Source organism: Xylocopa sonorina, chromosome 3, assembly GCF_050948175.1.
Source record: "Xylocopa sonorina isolate GNS202 chromosome 3, iyXylSono1_principal, whole genome shotgun sequence".
NCBI lineage: Eukaryota > Metazoa > Arthropoda > Insecta > Hymenoptera > Apidae > Xylocopa > Xylocopa sonorina.
This window is the reverse complement of record NC_135195.1, coordinates 2,038,797-2,057,331: the sequence shown is the minus strand read 5'-3', so window position 1 is coordinate 2,057,331 and position 18,535 is coordinate 2,038,797. Positions and strand designations below refer to the sequence as shown.

The following is an 18,535-nucleotide window of genomic DNA, read 5'->3' as shown; positions in this document are numbered from 1 at the left end:
AAGTTAGCCAATATTAACTTGAGAAGGAAGGTTAGGTTAGGAGAAAGGAAATCCAGGTGATTCAACCACGACGTAACAACTGATTTTAGAAGTCATCATTTTGGAAGATCTATGATGAAATAATTTATGTTACCATATCGTCTGATGTTACTTTATGCTGCAAAATATTTTTCATCTTATTTGTATCAATATTCATTAACACAATTTGTTAACAAAATACAGATTTATGTCAATGTACAAGTTATCACGACTGTACAGTTTTTTTGAAAACAAAGGATCGCTTATGCACCGCAATTAATAGCAATCGCACAAAGCTAACACGTCCAATCTATTCACACTGTCTGTCCACACCCATTGTGTGTTCTGTATCTACTGTGTATTCACCCTGTTCGCCCTCGTCACTCACTTTACCTTTCTTTCTCACTCGCATAGGCTGGTACACTTGTCTCTTTCTCTCCCTCTTTCGAATCTTACCCTATCAAACATTGCCATTCTCTCACTTGACATTCGATCTGGCAATCTCATTCGATCACCTCACTCTCATCGCAATACCATTCGCTTCGAGTTATTCGCTCAAAAATTGGCTTCGCGGACTTCGTGGAAGTCCAACACGAGAAATTCCACTTTCTTTTATACAATTTTTCCGTAAAAACGTCGATCAGAGAAAAGAGGGAAAAAATTAGCTTCGCGTAAATGGGAACGGTATCGTTTCGCGTGGATGACGTTTGACGAATCCTCTAATGTTCCTGCGTGATCATCCTGCAGGATGTCGCGTCAAGCGCGGTTGAATCGTTGCGGGAACTCGTTAAGCGATTTTTATGATATCCTTCCGTGGTACTTTTGACGTTCGCGCGTAAAGAATCTGACAACCGGCTTGAATAGACGCGGAAGAAACTCCTCCTCGTAACGCTCAAGTGGAGGATCCGCAGCTTCTTTCATTCGCTTTTTCAGCCTCTTTCCAACGTGTCTCTCGAGACTTTCAGTCTATACTCTTGTTCCGTTGCGCGCCATTTTTATATTATTTCTCTCTCCCGTTTTGCTCTGACTTTGCAACTTTCTGTTGGAGTGCGACATTATTTGTACATTTTTAATCGAACGGTGTAGTCTTTCTTTGAGAAACAAAAGTTTTAGCAAGATTTCCTGTCTATTATGATTAAGCGAAGATCACATGTTTCCTGAAAATTTGTTGCTTAACAATTTTGTGTGAAATAAACGTAATTTTTTTATATGTAATATTGTATGTATATTTGATAAATTAATTATTTCTCCTGCCTGAGCGTTTTATTATTGTTTATTTATTGACAATATTGACAATCCCAATATCGAATAATAGTAACTATTACGATAAATCTCGAAATATTGCGTTTGTTCTACATGGAAACCGTCGTAAAAGCTGTAATTGTCACGTATTATTTATTGTATAAAATCACGCATTCGTTTGTAACGAGAATTATTTATTTCGCCTACATAAATCCCTGATAACGAATACGTCAATTTATGTAATGGTAAATGTGATTTAAAATGTAGTAATGCGAAAAAAAGTAGGCTATGTTAGTTAGGCCTATGATTCTTAGTAATTAGTTTTCAATTTTTGCAAATAAATTCAAATTTTGAACCTATTGAAATGTTTCTAACATTATAGAATTTATTTGTGCATATTATAAAACTTACTTGTTGCTTCATTGATAAACATTTCTCTCTTCTTCTGCAATTTAAATGGGCAAATAGTACAAAGAAAAACTTCCAGTAGAAATATCAGTCGGGATGCGCTTCTATCAGTCGTTCGTTCCGAAATATTTGAAACTCAGTTAATCGATTCCGCAAGCTCCTTTTTTTGTGAAGATACAGACAAAGCCATTTCAATTAAACTGCGTGGTGTCGACCGAACAAATTCAATCTCATCGGCTTATCTGGAACCGTGACCTATATCGTTCTCGAGGGTGCTGGACTCTTCTTCCTTTGGCCTCCTTCCTTTTTATTTCATTCGCTTGTTACCCCCTTTATCGTCTTTTAATATTTAGTTCGTAAATATTTGAGTATTATCGTAATTAAAATTAGTAGTGCGGAATAATATTATTTTGTTTAAGAAGATATATCTATTGTTAATTTTAATACATAATTGTTTATATTTTTTATAGAAAGAGGAAAGCAGAATAAATGTAGAAAAATTCTAATATTTTTGGATGGTTTGTGTAGATTTAAAACTACTTCCTTCAATAGTGTCATAGTAAACTGTATACTTCTGTTGCCGATTAATATCATATTATGGAATATTTTTATTTAAGATTATTACTTTCGCTGTCAATGGATGGATGGCTCAATTTTTGGACACTTTCCGTTCAAGCCTTTACGATTAAATAGTTTTGCTTTTAGCAAATACTTTACAATTTTTACAGTAGTATAAAGACCATAATTATCCAGGAAAGGGTGTAAAGTACTGAGACATTCCTCCACGCCACGTGCTGTCTTGTGATTGACTCTTGCGCGCTGACGCCACATCACAGAAAGTGTCAAATTAAACAATAATTAAACATTAATAAATGCTTGCGCGATTATTATTAAATCATTATGCATAATGAAGGCAAGCATTTTTCTTCGAATTCTTAAATTTCTTTCATTTTAATCCAATTTTTCAGCAGTACTTACTGTTACGTCCCGACGTTTGGTTTAACACGGGTGTGAATTAAGGGATTAGACTTCGTTGAATAATGATCCTTAACCACTTATGTTTTTTATACTTTATATTTCGGTACTGATGGGGAGTGTAGTCGACAAGGTGTGTAAGTATATCGTACGGTTGTTATTCTTCCAGTTGTTATTCTTCTAGTTGTTATTCTTCTTCTGACTTTCTAACTATTCCGGCGTATTTAAAGGCTCGCCGGTGGGTGTGTTTTTTAGCTAGGACATGCGGATTCGTCCTTACACATTTTTCGAAGTTTGGTGAGGGAAGCGGCTGTCGACTATTATTGGTTACTGCAAATTCTGATAAAGTAACCGCCCCAAACCGTCGGTCACCCGCACGTCGGTACCTAGTCTTACCCTCGGGTGACGCACACGTGAGTTCCGCATGTCCTAATTTTGACCGTAGCAAGCAATAAACCCAAAAAGCGCCTCGACTTGATTTATAGGAAAACGGCACAAAGATTTAAAGAAAGGACGACGACCTTTAGTAGGTATGTGGAGTGAACAGTAATTACCTGGACTTCGAAAGTAGTGGTTTTTTGGAGATTATTCCTGCTACGGACATCTGTTTGCCAAATGTGGCTATATTTCGAACAATAACGTCCACTGGGACTTAACACTTACGTTTGGCGTATCTAGTTCCATTGCATTTGTCAAGTTTACGATTTAAAGCTGTTTAGTATGTTATTTTTGAACTCACATTGATTTATATTTTTCAGATTTCTCTCAGCTATATAAAACTATTGGTAACCTGGTTTTCCATAAAAAAGAGTGATTTTTAGAGATCTTAAGACATTGATAGGATTGTTGCCGATTAATACAATTGTTAAGTATGACAGATCTGACGAAGAAACATTCTTCTAAATGAGAGATCACGTTTCACTTTATATAGGCAGTAAGAAGTGAAGAGAGAATGTTGTTCACATGACGCGAATGGATTCAGAAGTCAAAAAAATCACCAATCGAATAACAAAATATGTTTCTTTTTTCATATGCTTCATATATCGGTTACTAATTTCGGATCATTGAAGTCAAATAGAGAAAATTGCTTAATTACAATACATCATTAATTTAAAATTGACAAATCATTGTTGGGTGTAAGTGTAGATTTAAGGTTTCTTGTCGATCATGAGGAAAGGGGAGACAAAGACTTTCTTTTTGCTCAAAAAAACAAACAGTTGGAGATTGGCGTGCATGCAGAGCAGTTAGAGCGAGAGTGATAACCTACGTTTCTATTCCAATCATCAGATAATTTGATAAGGCTAAAAGCAGTCCCGAACTCACAAACGAATGGTTTAAACAGCACAAAGAAATGCAGAATTCAATAAATAACTGAAAGATAAATACGTCGAATCCTCAATTCAAAAATCAATCATATGCGTTTTAGAATACGTTTTAATAGTCAAGATAAATCATTCGTTTGAAATTCGATAGTATTCAACTATCTCACAGAAAAATGTTTTCCATGCGAAAGATACGTAAAGACTACACTGTTTACAAAGGGTACGCGAGTTCGAATAATCCCTTTTTCACTTTGCTGTACTTCTAAGAGATACCGAATGTTTTCAAACATTTTGAAATTTTTACTATTTCTTGTTTTTTTATTTAAACTGAATTGCATACTTCAATGTAAGAAAAGAAGCGGCTAGTTACCTCGAGATCGGTACAATTAGATCCTTTTCGATACTACGTCGTGAAAAGCATTTTTTTCTAAGGACGAGGAAGCGATAACGCCTTGTGATTTAGAAGCTCCATATTTCGAGTCTTGCGAATTTCGTTACACGTGCGATATTACATTCTATCTTGTATATTAATTAAGAACCATATACAATAACTTATTTTCGAAATACCATTCAATTTGAACATCCTATTACAACAATTTGAAAGTACCCACTATAAATCATCTGGAATTTAATTAAATACGCTTTTACTACGTCCATTGTACGCATCCTTGAACTCGTACAAATGCTTGTAAAACAGTCTGGCTTACTCCGGATTGAAACGGAACCCATGAAGCATGGCGATGAATTTCAAACGGAAAGTTAAACGTTCTAAAACAGTGGAAAGGAGAGCGAGCCGGGTTATAAAGCTTCCTAAATTGCACCCTTGCGTTCTCACTCTTCGTCCTGCGATCGAAATATCCCCTCGCCTGTGACAACCAGTCAAATTCATCACTCGATGCACTTCCTCGAACCAGTTAATGTTGTACACAAGGCATCAGTTATCGTTCGACTAGAAGTTTAATTCATCGATGGAACGCTCGCTCGGTTATTCATGCGCTGTTCACTGCCACGATAAATCTCCCCGCGTTTTTTCCACTGATGAATCTACACTGTCCAATTCGTATCTGATGAAAAGTTTAACAACTCTAGCTGAACGAAACGGAAAATTACACGTTTCATATCGTTGTTACTAAAATGATATTGATGATATTGTGAGTTCGTTTTATTATTTTTCGATACAAACTTTATGCCGAGAAGGTTTATAATATACACGCAGGTATATATTCTAGATCTTTGTATTAAAGATTTTCAAAACGTTGATGTCAAGATTGCAGTGAAATAACTGCGTTTTTACACGAATCACTTAACAACGCGCCATTATTCACCTCTATTTCCACGAACGGTCAAGCGAAACGTAAAAACTTTTAACTGCCCGTCACGCTGCGACCAATTATCGGAAAACCAGAGCAGAATATTTCTGCGTTTAACGACAGACTAAAACATAGAAACGAGACACAAGCTATCTCCGTTGGGCCAATTTATCGTTGTTCAGCGGCACCGGTAGATAAATTGTGGCCAAAACGAAACAGTGGACAGAATAAACAAAGGAGAACAAGTAGCAACGGGGACGTAGATCGATTAGGAAGCTCTGCCTCCGTACATAGCTGGATAGTCAGGAATGTCTCTGAAACGAGTTGCCGACCGTTAAACAGCTTTGGCTGCACTTTCATTTTTCTCTTCTTCTTTTTTTGGGGGGACAAAACCGAACTGCTTACTGACCGTGTAAGTTTCGGGTCACTGGCTCGGAAATACCAGCCTGTATACTATTAGAACTATACGGCCTGGCTCACTTTTCCACTCGTGAATGGTGCCCGCCCGTCGATCCCTCTTTGACCTCTTTCCGTGGCAAAGCTTCCTCGACTTTTTCGCCGGATTCCAATTAATGATTCCAACAGAGGGTAATACACGGTCCCTCCAACAACTCGTCCGAATCGTTACTATTGTCGGGGGATGCGAAGTCGCTACGTAAAGATTAAGAATATCAGAGGCGGTTAGAATATGCAAGAATGGTAATGCACTTCGTACCAATCGTTACTGTTGTCTTACGAACGTAATTGCCTGAGGCTCGAAGCCAGTGTATGGCGTATCCTAGCTTGGATGGTCATCAAACTATCTTAATGTTTTTGGTGTATATGTCGATTTTGGTATTCTTCATTGAGTCACAGGAGGCACAGGAATCGTTGCAACAGTCTTGTATAACTAGACGAGAGATTATTTTGTATGCAAACGTAAGTTGAAAAGGTAAAATCTTGACGCATTTCTCAAGACTTTTAATCTATATCCTCATTTCATGGCGTGCCATTTTTATACTGATTCTCTCCTCCTCCTTTTGTTCTGATTTCACAATTTTCTGTTAGAATGTCACTATATTTCTAAATTTTTAATTCAAAGAAAAAGTTGGAATACATGGCAAAGTATGTCGAAAATGTAATATACATTTTGTAGTAGCTTCGCTATTCGATAAGTAAAAATTTGAATTCAACTTTCTGGAGGAAGTGTCCTCAGATAGAAAAAATTTTATTTTATAGATTCGAGTTGAACTTGTTCAACCTCATGTCTGGAACAACTTCTTACCTCGTTTTACTATCTTGAGACAGCTTATATGTATAGGTATAGAGGGATTAGGCAAGTTATACGAACTCGAAAGTTTCATTGGAACTTTAAGGATCGTTAAAATATGTAAGACTGCTAATGTACGTATTTTGTACAAAGTATTATGTATTATTATACTTCGAAGTTGAAAGTAATAAGATTAAAGAAGTTCTCTTTGAGGTTCTAAAATGATTAAACTGTTACTCTTATTATTTTTGCAGATGAATTCGATACAAAATTTAGCAACTTATTTTTATTTTACTTATGTCACTAATAATCAACTTTTTTAATTTGTTTAGAAAATTTCGTTGCTTCTTGCATTTCAGAATGATAAAAATGATAAGCAAGCGATGGTTTTAGGCATAAAAAATATTGGGTTGATAAGAAAGTATTTTCAGTTTTGTAGTATGAAATAAAATTCATATTTTGTATATAAAGCATTTTAATCAGTTATACATTTTCTCTCATAACATTATCAAAACTATCACAACGCTGTCTATGTGTGGACAAAATACTTTTTTAACAAGTCAATATGTAATTAGAGTAAAGGAAAATATCGACTGCTTAACTAATCCGAAATTACTGTACTCTTTCTTATTTTAAGAATCACACTTACCCTCCATTTCAAATAATTTTTTTAACATTGAAGGAATTCTTTTTGTTTATCAGCGTATAGTAAAAACAAAAAAAAATGGGAATGTACCACGTACTGTAATATAACTCGTAAAGCCTGTAGTGTCACTGCAAAGACAAAAAATTTTAAACCACAGAATAACAATATTAGGCAATCACATTTTTAACAAATTTAAAATAGATATGATTATTAATGTATGGAATGTCGCAATGGAATTGTTTTAAAAAATAATAAGAAGGATATAAGTATATTGGACGAAATAGATTTCATCTTCTCTCTTTCTGTACGTAACACGTTTCAACAGATTAGTAATAGTTATATAATAATAAAAGTGAAGTGGCCAGGATACGCACACTCGCGTCGCATTTACATCTCCCATTGACATTCATACATTTTCACTAGTTACGAACATAAATATAATGATATTATAATTACGAAATACAGTGATTTCTTTTATCAAATTTGAAATATAGAAAGACACATAACAACAAAAAATGTATAGAATTTATTTCGAATAATAAAAAGAGTTAAGAGAGCAGAATTTTATTAAGTTACAGAAGTGCTAATTTACGTGATGAAATATTTTACGAATTTAAACCATTTTTTTACTCGATGTATTACAAGATAAACTCGTACATTCAGAATATTTTTCTCACAGTATATATTTTGTTTTAATGTATTTTAAATAGCAGGTATAAAACAGAAATTTGTTCTTTTTAGTAATATTATCAGCTGTTTATAATGTAAATTATTGGCACAGCAACCATCGGTATTCGAAAGTGTTGAAATTTGATTGATTGCAAGCAATTTCGTCATGATTATCGAATAATTATTTGTATACAATATTGTTGTATGTGTAGCGAGATATTTCTTTATACGTGATCAAAGTAGCAGAAGACTGTTGATAGTGATATTCTTTTCTCAACTTCAAGGGAGAGATTGATAAAATAACTGCGGTATTTCAAAGAAACCCTGTATGCTCGCCTTCGAAGCAGAAAGATCGTGTGCTTGGTCGCTAAAGCGGACTAGCATGTTATTGATTTAAACTGTTTCCAAACTTTTTGAAAGCAAATTTTTACTTCGCCGTGGAATAATGTTTTCTTTTCGACAATGATAAATATTTTGTTTTGCATACGAAATGAGTGCAATTTCAGTGTTCACTCTTAAAAATAGAATTTCAGAAACAATAACAATTCGATTAACTATATTTAATAAGTGAATTAAAAAATCTTTATTGAATACATTGATGTGTATATTTTCTAAAATGTATAATTAAAAATACTCACTTTTTTTTATTCGAAAATGTATTTTTTAACATATATGGAACTAATTAAATAAATATGTACTATTCGATAATAGTTCTGAATAATTATTCAGTGTCTGATGTCTCATCTCGAAATTTATTAAAATAATTTCTCCCTTAATTAATATGTAATTGTTACGTACGATTATCTATATAAATAAGTATCCAAGTAATTTAATTTTATCTATTAGGTTTAATTAATTTCAGAATCCTTTTCGTATTGTTGAAATAATTGATGAAATGAAATCTATTAGGACGAATAATTTTGTCAAATGCCAGAAACATTTTTCGTATTTTACAAATTTTTATTGGATACGTTTGAATTTATCTTGAAAAAATTTTGTTTCTCAAACAAAAGAAAGAAACAAACATCTTACATTTGCTGAATTTCGGTGTAAAAACTTCTCAAGAAAATTATAAATTTAAGACATTGTTAACATACATCTACATGATAATAAACTAAATACTACACCATTGCTTAATATGAAAAAATAAATAGGATCCGTTGCTTTTGTTAGAATTTATTAATTATACATTAAGAGATGCTTGTATATGATGTCGTAATTTTATATGATAATATTCAACACCGTGCTACGACGTTAAAGAACACGTACAACAACAGTATTGCAATTGTTGGGTGCTTGCAAATTATGAATTCTGCTAATGGGAATATTCAGCGATGGGTATCGAATGTTAAATGCGCGTATTGAAAGCATTATGTGCGTGTATTTACAGCGAGCGTTTCAAAGTGGTCGTAAACTAAAGTTTATAAAAGCTCTCAATTGGTGTATCACTGCAGAATAGTTAATATGAACGATTTTAAGCTAAATATTAAAATACGTGCTATTAATATATTATAATATAATCTTCACTTTCTAATATCTTATGTTTCATCCTTTTATTGTACGTTTCTCACAGTCTTGTGTTGAAATCCGGATGAAACAATTATAAAACAAGTAATTTACTTTTAAATTTAGAACAGATTACAATAGTTAGGTTTTACAGATCTGTGTCTTTAGAGAATCTGACTTCCACAGTAGTTTAGGATATGCAAAGTGTTCGAAAAATCCATTCAATATTTATGTGATACTAAGTGTAAAAGCCTTCCTAAGCATAGGTCGAAAGATGACTCGTTTGTGAGATATAAACATTCTTGTTTGTTTGCATTATGATTAACTTAGTTACCTCCGAGAGGGAACTCTTCGATTAGGAAACTTTTCCGTGTAGAGCCATCTCTTTACTATACACTTTGTAACTTTGTAATACTAATAAAATCCACAATCGTTGGTACACAAAACGTCCTATACATTTATTTTAGATGTTACTAGTGGAAAGAATAAATTTAATCCCACACGCATCGAGGGTAGCAGGGCATATCGCTGCAGACCGCAAGGTAAACTGCATCTGTTTTCAAAGTTATAATTAAAACTTGTGGGGCAAAATTAAAAATAATTATTCAATTTCCATATCAAATGATACGAATAAAGATAGAAACAATCACTCAAGGATGCTACCACCTATCTCGGGTTTATTGTATTTAATGATTTCTTCTTCTATGGATCCATTTTCTTGCTTGTTAATGCTACATTCAAACTTTCTCGGTGCTATCCTATGTTCCATTTCAGAGTGGACATCGTTCAGTTTACTATGGAACGTTAGCAGCGCTTACATCGAATCACCGCCACAGGTATACATACGCCTTTACAGACTTTCCATTGGAACAAATATTACTCACAAAATGTAAGAAATATCGGATGGCAGGGTACACGAGTGTCGTCACCCCTCTCTGGGGCCTTGCCTAAACGGATTCGGATGGCCCATGGCGTTAGGGGTGTTCTCGCGGCTCTAATACGAAGGACTTAGGGAGGCATTATTGTACAAACCCCCGGATTGAGAACAAATAGAATAAAGTATTCTAGCACACCTACGTATTGCTCAGCCGTTTCTCCTACCGCAATCAGTTTGTTATTGCTTACAAAAGTATTACTTTTTCTAGATTTAATTCGACGAATGTATTTGTTTACATTATTTCAATATTTTTATAACTTTAGTATTGCGAGCTATCAGCGTTTAAAATTTGATCAAAATCGACGATTAAAAATGCTATGCGCTTATACACAAGGATTATTCAAAGAGTTTCTTACTGTTTAATTCGCGAAAGTACGCAAGATATTTCCGGTGACACGGTTCACGTGCACATTTTAACGCTTCTTTTCTTCTTTATTCGATTCAATGGATCGATGTTGTTTTCCCGTTTCCCATCACAGACCCGAGAATGATGGCGTAACGCCAGCCAACGCTATTCACACTTCGCGGTCGAGTTATAAAAAATTTCCAGCGAATTCAATCTCCAATTGGTCGGGATCTGTGCATTTTTTACCAGCATCGGGCGCGGATGAATTTCCTCGCTTCCGTTGTCAGAATTCGGTGCCCACCCCTTTGCTTTTTGCTTTACCGCGTCGCCCTTTTTTCCCCTCGGTTTCCTGTTAACTGTATTGTCCGCGGTGGAAGACAGGGGAAAAGAGTACATATTCCGATTACGAGAATTGGGGATTTCTGCTAGGAACATTCGACGACGAACATCGCCCGCTTAACGCGATTTATCTATCGACGTTGAGCCAGTTTAACCAGTTTGAACGTCGCTCTTCACTTGTCGAAGCAGCCAATTTTTTCAGATGTAACTTCCCGCTGTAAAAGGGAGAGAAAACGTTTCCTATTTTGATAAAATCTCTTACAATCCCGTCGAGGAAATTCGGTCTTATTTTTCAACTTGATTTCTAGTCGGATATTTTCTACTTGGGCGAGATTCTGTTTTTCTATTGCTTAATTCTTTAAGTTTTTTTGATGATTTTTCATATAAAACATGAGGTAATATGAGTGTTAGTAAATTGAAGGATGAGAAACAGTGAAACATCATATAAAACATGATTTCTTAGGTATCTTTGTTAACTATTTTTTTTTCTCTTTTATAATAACTGTAAGTATCAAAAATAAAGGAAAGAAAGAGAGGTAGATAGTCTTTTTATTTTTATTGTTATTATGGCATCACCATGCTCAGATCTTCTTTTGTTTAATTTTCGTTCTTGCTGATCAATTCTTTGTTCTCCATAACATAAAATATTACATAAAATATATTAAATATATTTTATCATATCGAAACCTAATAGTTATTTATTGTATTTTTATTTATTTATATAGTTATTGAATATCATAAAATATTATATTACTTACATTATATTAGTTTGATTATAGAATATTATACGTTTGATTTTTTACAGTAATTTACATTTGCTATCTTATGTATATCGATTACAATGAATTTGATTTGATTGAAACTTCAGGTTTATTCGTAATTAAACACTTATGTATTGCAGCTAAATTAATCGAAAAAAATTGGTGCGTTTCTCATATTTTATAGTGTTTAAGATTGACTTTTTAGAAATAATCGATTTCAATTTCATATACGTTTTTTTTATATACAAAATAAAATACCATATAAGGTTGAAGTAATGTTTTTATTGTCGACCCGTCGATTTTTTCTTCAATTTTATATTGGCCTAATAACAAATAATAATATCACAGATTTCATATTTTCAGAAGTCTTTTTAAATTCTTTCAGAGCCTAACCGTTAACTGTACCGAAGATTATTACACGTGTTGTTCGCGTGTATCAAGATCGAAGATCAATATCATCGAAATTGCTTGGTTCAATACATACACGGATGTACATGCAATCGAAACCACTGATAACCCCGACATCATTCCCATGGAATTACTCATCTGAAATTTCTAATTACGATAACGATCGTTCTCAATGGCGAATTACCGACAATTGATTACGTGCAATTAAACAATGGTTATCCTAAAGACTATGGACACCAAGAAAGTAATTTTCATTCTTAATACGTGGCAATTAACTGAAGAAACAACACACATTTTTTCAAACCTTTGCTATAAATGTTTTTCATATTTAAATCAATAGTTTGATCACTGGAAACGAGAACCAAAATTCGAAAATCAATATCTTACTGTCAATAATATTTTGAAAAATAGAAAAACAATATTATTTCTGAATCATGAGAAATTTTAGTTTTGGAAAAAAATGAATTTTGAGGATCGCTTATTGTACTGATAGAGTAAAAGGAAATGAAATTTAAAGGTACCGTTCGTCGGTATAGATACTTTTTTAGTAATATAAAATTTGAAAAATCTTAAAAATCAATACGAAGATCAATTTTGCAGAAACTATTTTTACAAATCTCTATTGATCCGTAAAAGACTTCTATCACGATCAATACACAACCCAACTCCAAACCAATACTATTATCATATTGATTTGGTTGTAATTTAATGTACTACGATAAAACAAATAAAATTTGATAACAAACATAAATCTATACAACAACGCTACTGATTCCACACTAGAGTATGATGCTATCGTACTATTTGCTTATTGTAAACAGTAAATTGAATAGAAAAATATATGGAAGTTCGTAACAATTAGCAATTTCTTCTATTTCCTCTTATTTCAATGCATCGTTTAATTTCTGTTCGCCTTTAAGCCTCGTCGTGGACACCGGACTCCTAACCCGATTTGTTTTTCCACGTCCGCGCCGCAAACCAAGGCCGGCTCGCGAACCCTCGACGCGAACAAAAAGAGGCGCGAGTATCCCCCGTGGACCCGGTTGGAAGTGGAGGAACGGGAGGAACAGGATAACGAGGGAATTGCATTACTGCGTTACGGATATGAGATCACCTGATAAAACTTCACCGTTTACCAGCTCTCCCAATCGTACTTGTTAATCATCTTTTATTATCGGTCGCCCCCGTTCGACGGATCGAACGGTTGTACCCGCCGCGGTGAACTTTCAGACCTTTCGCCGACTTTAGAAAGAGCAAACTGATACCAATTTGTCGCGATGGAACGGCTTTGACTGGGAGTAACGGGAGACGCAAGGTCTCCGCTTCGAAGTTTCGAGTGTTTCCTTGGGTTTGCATTGAATATTTTAAAGGGAATTAAGAGGAACTTTTGTCATGCTAAGTGTTCGACGAGCAAACGTTGCTTTATAAATCGTTAAGATTGCTTCGATGTTAAACGTGGTCCCGCAACGACATACGGAATTGTTCACCGAATAAAATAGTGGTATTTGTGTTGTGCTGATGACATTTGAGGTATTTAATTACCTAATTATTAATTACAAGCTTCGAGATAGCTCCTGGTAATCAGATGTAGTAGATAAGTTAGTTTTAATGGGAAAGAAGTTTTTAGATGTTTGCATACTTTGAAGTTCTGTTATGCTCGTTAAATGTGAACACAGTTTCAATTAAGAGAGTAAATTACTTTCCATTTTGAAATGCCACATTAATTACAAAAATATGTACGTTAAATAGAGCGGAATGCTTCAAAGAGTCTTTCAACTAGAAATATTCCTTTGTATGCTGTCTACGAGATAATTGTCTGCTTTAGCACGTCGCTCTGTAGAGTTTAATTTATGATGAGCGATGCAAAACGATATTTTGCAGGAACTCAGTTCGCGGACTTAGCGAAATGTGTCATCCCTTTTTATTACAAACCATAATTAATCCCTTGTATTTGCACGATTTTACCTGTACATGTAAATGCGGTTTTTTCCGTCCGAGTAAACATGCCCATTAAATGCAAACAGTTGAATAATATTGCCTACATTTTTTTCGCTATGCGAAAATGCGATCAATACGATGTACCTCGATTTGTAAATTTTGGTACTTTTATTCTACACTTTTAATTCGTGATTAATATGAAAAACAACAGATGTTAAATTTGTAAGCCTAAACAATCGAATATTTAAATAATTTGAAAATGTTTTATTCCGATAAACGATACAATGTACGCGAGTATATTATCTAGAGTTTGAAAAAGCTTTTAAAACTGTGTTAATAAATTTCATTTTTTGACAGATATCAAATTACCTTCGAAGGGTGTAAATTGTTTCTGTGTTAATTCTTTATTTTATAATTGCTCACGTTTATGATTTCAGGTAGAATTGATTGTAAATTGCAATTGCCTGGTTATGAAAGACTTGATAGAATTTTTTTATTTTCAATAGTACCACAAAACGATATAATAATTATGAAATTAAATCTCTCTGAAAATAATGCTTTACCTAAAACAGATAAATTTTCAAATATAGAGAATTTGTTGCACGCAATAAATCTTCGAATATGCACCTACTACCTGAAAATTGTTGCGTACCGTGAATGCGATCTTAAAAAGAAACTAAATATGAAATTTGAAATGCAGAAGCATCCGCAGCGCAGTTGCGAACGAAAACAAACATATATAACGTATGCGTATATAATTTCAGAAAGAGCGTTGATTCATTACGACCTGCGCGTAGAACTGTACACTTGCCCGTATACATTGCACCCAAATAAATGTAATTGCTGCGATGCAACTGCGGACTAATTACTGCACCTCGTTCTCATTTAATTAGCATAAGTTCGTTTCTAGGGCTCGCGATGCTTTTAACGTTCCCAGCTATCGGGAAATATTTATTTTCCCGCGAACGAAGCAGAGTTATGCGTAACCGGATTAAGTAGCTTGGTACGAAGCAAACTAAAGGGCTCACGTTTATACGAGAGGAACTTGATGAAGAGCCGGAGGATAAAATGAGGAGATCCCGAACGAACATTGCCTGAAAAATCTTCGTTACGATCCATTTCGTATTCTTATTTTACGTATCGATTGAGTGAAAATAGCAAGTAAATTTATTCCCCCGTAAATGTTGCGGTTAATGATGCCTTTGTTATAAATACATTTGTGGCTTTAAAATAATTAATAGCTGGTGCTTAATTAATATAAGTCGCGGAACACGTAGCCAACATTATTTTATAATTCTATTATTCCTGTAGTTGGTTGTTGGTGTTATTAAGAAGAACGAGTTTCGAAAACTTACCACGTACACAAGATGGAATCCTCCTCCAATGTGCGTGTTAGAAGCAACCTGAACAAGAAATAATATTGTTCCATTTAAAATTGGACAAGAAGTAATTAGTAAATTAGTATTGTCAACATCATTATTAATACAGTTACTGCTAATTATTTAGATGATTAATTACTCAGACGATTTAAATAATTATATTGTTCACAAAATGTGCTTAATATTTACTCTTAATAAATAAATGGAATTTTGATCGGACAACATTCTTTTTTACAGACTTTTCGACTGATCTAAATATTCTGATAAAAGTCTTCTCGTTGAAATCAATTTTCCACTTTTTTAAGAATTACAATTATTTTCCGTCCCACTGGCGGGCGTTGAAAGACTGCTACATTAATATTCGAGTTGTGCAACAAAGTAAAAAGTATCTATACATAACATTTCTTCGTTCTTGTAAAAAATTACTGTTTTACGGACTCTCTATTTCGGAAAAAATTGCAAACTAATAAATACCGAGTTCCAAAAATCGTATCGCGTACACGTTTCTCCGAAAGGACAACAAAAAATGAAGGCCACGGCTGGAACAGGGGAGTGCGATGTCTGAATTTACGAGGCGCAGATACGGGTACATCCGTGCGCTATTTTCAAATCTGCAACAACACGGAAAATCCTAGGGATCCATGTTGTTGGACTTCTTGTCACTTCTAGACAAACAGTTCACGCAGGATGCGTACTCGCGTTCTTTCCCGTCGGTACGCGTCAGATAACGGCGACCTAAAATACTGTGCATTCAGCCATAGATCGTCATTATCACGAGGAGCAGGCCAGGGTAAAGGGACTACGCAAAACTGGATGCATTTGTCCTGACCTTTCGACCCTCGCTATGTCTGTTTTCAGAGTTTTTCTGTTTCAATATGCGGAATGAACTTGTGTGTATGCATTTGTGAAAACATATGCGTCTAAAATTATGGCACATATAGCATATATTACAGACAGTATTGTATGTCTTCTTTCATTGACATTTCTCGGTATGGTTTTGTGGATTGCAAAGATTGCAATGAAATATTGTGAGAAGACTTCGAAATGTTTGAACCGAATCGACGGACCTGAAGGTGAATAGTATTTGTTTGGCTTGAATGTGTAAGGTTCTGGTATGGTTGAAAGTTGAATGATTAATCAGAGGTTTTGGCGAGGGAAAAGGGTTTTGGAATTAAATGAGAAAGGAAGAGAAATGAGTGTGCACGTGAGGGCTGGGATCTATTTTGCACAAGTTAATTGAAAATAGTAATTTGAAAGATAAAAGAGAATACGGAAGTGAAATGATGGGTGAGAGTTTCGAGATGGAGTAAATCCTGAAAAACGCAAATTGAAAAGCACGAATCTAGCTTTCAAAATAAAAAATTCAATTTTTGATTAATTTTTAAATTCTATATATAACTATTATATACCAAAGCGTTTCACGTTGATATTAAATTTAAAATATCCAAGTGAGTCTAGTGAAACTTTGAGTAACAATAGTGTATACACTATATAGAAACTTCAGTTGAAATGTTGTTAAGTTTTATACCAATATTATCTAACTGTTTGCACGATAAATGTTTCTATTAAGCAATAAGTGTGAACTAATAGTTCTGTCAAGTGCTAATCTTCTCACGCTTTGTTCACTATATTTCACATGTTAGATGCACGTGACGCAACTTTAACCATGGGGAACAAACCACTTACGAAGCAACGTCAATCGACAACCTCGTGTCGTGTAGTCGCGCGTTCGATCATTTTTTTCTTGTAGCCCTCAATTTAATAAAAAATGTATTTTCGTTCATGATATAAATAAGTCTTTTTTCGTATAAAAAATCTATACTCCACACACTCAAGATTAATTACAACAACATTAAAATCGATAAGTTTATGACTAATTTTTATTATCAGTGGATATATCGCTTACAATCAATTAATCGAAATACAATTAATTTTAGTTATTTCCTGGAAAAATTTAATATAGATTTGTGTGTTAATTAAGGCAAACATTAAGCTAATACCAAGAATCATTTAAAAACGAAGTATTATCCATTGTTATTCGCCGGTTTAATAAATCTGACCGTGAATGATCGTACTGTACTATTGATTGAGTAAAATCAAGAATTGTATAGTAGTATTTTTGATACATGTAGTATAACATTAAAAAGCATGAATTGTTGCATCTATAAAGAGTAAATTTCAACTTACGCGGCAGTTGTATGTTATCGAAACATTCGAAGTCGCAAAATAAACGTGGTAACAAAACCAGAATCAGATCGAAAAGAGTGAAACGTATTGTCCTTCCATTAAATTTCTCGATAAGATATGCACACGCGTACAGTTTGTCTGAATTATTCCAGAGCTACTGGATTATATCCCCAACGGGAATATGCATGACAATTTTTGTGTATCTCGTGTTCCCTCGTGTAGCAAAAAATGGCAACTGTACTCGAATGACCAAACGCATCTCTCGTTGCTGAACGTGGATGCTACGTAGATGTTACGTGATGTTTTGTGTTGTAATAAACTTTGGGCAGATTAACTTTGTTGTACGATAATCGGACATAATTAACGACTGAAACAATAAATTATTAGAAAGGTACAAAATTGTTTTGTTAAGTTCGTCTCATCTTATTTTTCGTATATATAAAATCGCCATTACCGTGATAGGTAATCTATATAGTCATCTGGTATCATTATTATTGGAGTCACTGTGTGGTTCTTCAAATCACTTAGTCTTATTATATTAAAGTTTCGTGAAGGAGATAGTTTGAATTGGTTGCAAAAGCAATTAAAGCATAGTACATACTATTCCAAGTTTATAGTTTGTTATAAAAAAATTGAAAACGATATTTTCAATATTTTGCAAGTTACTAAAATAAATAAATGATTGAAGCTTGTTATTTCTACGCTATTTTTTAACCTTATACGAATTTCTGACTTATACTTTGCATTTATAAACATAAATATAAACATATATGTAATAATTAACACCACTTTCCAAATTACGCCGCAATTTCAAAGCCATCTCGTATAAATTAACATTTAAAATAATTTCAAAGTAACATTTCACAATCTGACATTACCAATTTTTAAATATCGA

General features: G+C 33.9%; 1 protein-coding gene across 3 annotated transcripts in view; it reads right to left on the bottom strand.

The window, feature by feature from the left end:
* The window catches only part of LOC143422491 (limbic system-associated membrane protein), a 331,439-nt gene that overhangs the window by 143,424 nt on the left and 169,480 nt on the right, over positions 1-18,535 (bottom strand). For 2 of the 3 annotated variants that reach the window (XM_076893174.1, XM_076893175.1), the window contains exon 2: positions 15,430-15,477. The gene's annotated coding sequence lies outside the window, so the exon portion shown is untranslated. The remainder of the gene's footprint in view (positions 1-15,429; positions 15,478-18,535) is intronic. The other variant, XM_076893176.1, reaches the window with a different exon arrangement.